This window comes from Pinus tabuliformis, chromosome 1_2, assembly GCF_031772625.1.
Source record: "Pinus tabuliformis cultivar Carrire ecotype Pingquan chromosome 1_2, CPIR1, whole genome shotgun sequence".
In the NCBI taxonomy this organism is placed as follows: domain Eukaryota; kingdom Viridiplantae; phylum Streptophyta; class Pinopsida; order Pinales; family Pinaceae; genus Pinus; species Pinus tabuliformis.
In genome coordinates this window covers 1110549982-1110553950 of record NC_142298.1, presented here as the reverse complement: position 1 = coordinate 1110553950, position 3969 = coordinate 1110549982, and positions in this window count along the sequence as shown.

The window sequence follows — 3969 nt, the reverse complement described above, 5'->3', positions numbered from 1 at the left end:
TCAACTTAATCTAGGTGTTACTCTAATTCCTCTACACACAAGTGACCACACCTATCTAAGGAAATTGGATTCCACACAACTGATATATGTTGAGTAACAAATATTTAGAATAATTGGGTTTTCCATGTCTTTCTAGGTCTTAAATATCAATGTTTTGTTTTCATGGGCATTGTTATGTATAACCATCCCTCATGGTAACTTGTACAGGTCATGGAATCATTTCATTGGGTTAAGATCGAGACCCTTCTAAAGTGTCTACTCCTTATAAATATTCCTCTACTCATGGAAAATTGGTATTAGATTTATCTCTAGATGGCTACATCGAAGTATCAAACTCCTAGTCCAATACCTACATTTCATTGATTGTGAGCTACTATTCTTATATAATATTTTATCTAGTCATCTTTCCTCATATAGGAATGGGATATTATTGAGGTTAACATCCTCTTGGTGAGGGTTATTGCATGCTACAAGTAAAATCCCCCTTTTTCCCTTTTGACTTTTCTTTCATTTAAATTGATACATTTGGATTTAGTTTCATTTCTAATTTCCAAGGAAAAATTTAGGGGCTAATATTCGCAAGTGGGCTAATTTTCTGTGCTTTTCTAGAAAAAGATTCGTTAATTTCCATTTTTTTCTAAAAATTATTCGCACATATTTTATAGTATCCAATTGTTTTACCTTAAAAATTGCCAAAATTTTATATATATGCTATATAAAATTAATATGAATTTGAATACTTTAACAAAAACATTATGAAACATTTTACAAATTTGATATTATGTAGCAGCGAGATTCCCGAAGGTTTCTAAACTTGAAAATAAATTTCCATCCTTAATTTCTTTCATGTTAATATTTTTGCAATGGGTGTCACGAGGTTTCTATTTTGATAAATATTTGTGCCTTCTAGTTAGTTGTGTTTTGGGGTTTTTTTGACTTACGGCCTAGGCCTAAAATCTTAGCCAACAGTCATGGCTTCTGATCTATGTCTTCGGGTATAAATCACTTATGTGGGTTTTTACCCTTCCTATTATTATTTTAGTTATAACTTGATAGTTATTTAATGTTCATATTTACAATTTATAGTATATCTCTTATTACTGTTTTTTTGAAATATGTTAGGCACTATGACCATTTATGTATTGTTCCCTTTATTTCACAAGTGCCATTAGGACCATGTGAAACCCCTTCTTCCTTTCTAGTAATGTTATCTCTTCTCACCCTATTTTTTTAGTTATAGGTATCAACTACAAATTGACATAGGTTTTATTTTTCGTACTTGCTTTTTCGAGAAGTTAGAGGTATGGGTTCAGCAGGTAATCGTAATTTTACTCCTAGTTTACTAACACCACTAGTATTTCCCTACTTTTAGGTATGCCATAAGCTTAGAAATATCTCTTGGATGCCCTATTTGAGTTTTTATCTACCAATTAAAAGACTCTCAACTCCTCATGGATATTTTGGTCCCTAGGATGGGTGTACTATGCAACTTTGTTCAAATGTGCATATTTCTTCTCTATTTTATTAGCACCTCTTGAACTAGAGTCTATGTAATAATTGTATATGAACTTTGAGGAATTCCTAGACATTCCTTCATGTTTTGATTTGGGTTCAATTATGAACCTTCTACCATTTATTCTGTGTATGGTTTGTGAGTTGGTTGTTTCCAACCACTGCCACAAATTGTTCTTAGACATGTTCCGAATTTAATATATTAAATTTAATATAGTTAGCATAACCATTATATACATGTACTTTTCTTACTGTAACTTCTCTATCTAGCTAACTTGTATGTAGTACTAAAATTGCTATAAATCTATATAAGCCTATGTTTTTCATTTATTTTTTGTTTAATAATTTTTAATTTGAAATTTATGTTCCTTTATACATCTATACAAGTTTACTTGTAAGAGCATCAAAATTTATTATATATATATATATATATATATATATATATATATATATATATATATATATATATATATATATATATATATATATATATATATATATATATATATATATTATATATCTATATATATATATATATATATATATATATATATATATATCTATATATATATCTATATATATATATATATATAGATATATAGATAGATAGATAGATATATATCTTTCGAGATGACACAATTTTTTTCCATACCATTCCACAACTTAGTATTCCCTACTATATGAAACTACTTGCAAATAATTATGCCATTGTTAGTTTTCCTCCATTCCATGTTTCAATTGATAAGTCTGTATATTATAGAGTTGGATAATGTTCTAGTTTATATAATTCTACATGAACATAGCATAAGTTGTGTAGCTCTATTTAATCAAGTCTTAGGTTGTGTAGTTCTCTTTGGAAAAAACTTAGAGGTTTCTTCATAGGAATTCTTTTTTATTGAGACTAAGTATTTATATATATTGTGAAGATATATTTATCGAGTATGGAAATGTATGTTGAAACTAGTTCCTTCGATTGGAAGGATTTCCTCTATTTTATGATTATATGAATCTAGTATGGCAGTACAATCTCCATGTTATAAAATCTCTTTCGCTTCTTTTAACACTCAGACTTCAAATCAAAACTAGTCTTTGTTTTTCAATATGAACTACATATTATACGAAGTCATGTCATTTGTATACATAACTTTCTTGCTGACATAGTCCTATATCATGTCCTTACAAGGCATCCTAACAACAGAGTCCGTCATAATATACTTGCAGACTTAATAAACATAGGTTATCAAGGTTATCAAAATAGCTTCTTCTTTTTTCCAGTTTCTATTTTGGGTTTCACTGAATAACTAATTAATAGATAATATGACTACATATTGGTTATATTAATTTTTTAGAAAATCCATATGTTTGTATAAGAGGATCAATTGTATTTTACTATGCTCTACACATGCATCCATATTGTTTTAGTTTTAGTTACATCTACTTTAACATACCCTATTTGTATAGTCACTACTTGTGCTCATTCGTTACTTCCATTACATGAATAGCCTACATGTTCTTCAATATTTCATTTCAAATTACCTTCCATACCATTCACTGATTAGTAATTATGCATTTTTATAGTTGAGTTTGATACTTTCTAGATCAACCGTCCCCATAATAAAAAACCTCAATATTCATATGACTTAGCTATGTACTTAAAGAGACCCTCAATATCCTTTTAGGTCAATGTCGATCCCTGAAAAACCATATTGTATCTTACCCATTTTTGAAATAATTCGACTTATGTGAGTAGTAGTAATAATTTGGGAAATCCTATATGAAATAGCACATTCCTCCGAACCAATGAATTTCATTCCAATAAATTCTCCCCAAGATTAGGCCTCCTACTACACAATTCTTCTAATCTTCCAAAAGTAACCACCTTCAGTTGTTCTCACTAAACGATTTATATTGATATTTTTCTCAATATATTTTTCCTAGCAATGACCTGCCTTTAAAGTTGTTGTGCCTTTTTTCTCCACCTAGGCCTTTTCCTTTAATTAGGAAAAGGACTTTCCTTTTTCCTTTTAAGCATGTATTTCTCTCTTGTTGTGTTGATCCTTAACCTTTTGGCCAACTTAGAATTTCTTTCTCACTAAGCTTATCCTTCCACTTAGCACTCTCTCCAATTATGCTTTTCCCTAGTGGCAATAATTCTCATGGGAGTTTTGGGAGAATTTGGGGAGGTCCTCCATATATACTTAACCACCCAACACTTCTTAGGATGATAAGATGCCCACATTCCTCATGTGTTATTTCCCATAACCTTTTCAAAATAAAAACAATTATTGACCATAACATTTATTTAGTTAGTCAATAAACTTCAGTCATGGATCCACAACCATCATGTCCAATAAATATTTACAGTTAATATAAAATAATAATGTTTGCAAAATAAAGCAGTTCGACCAAGGATATCATAGAGGTGTACACTTTCCTTTTAGCATTATGCTAGTAGGT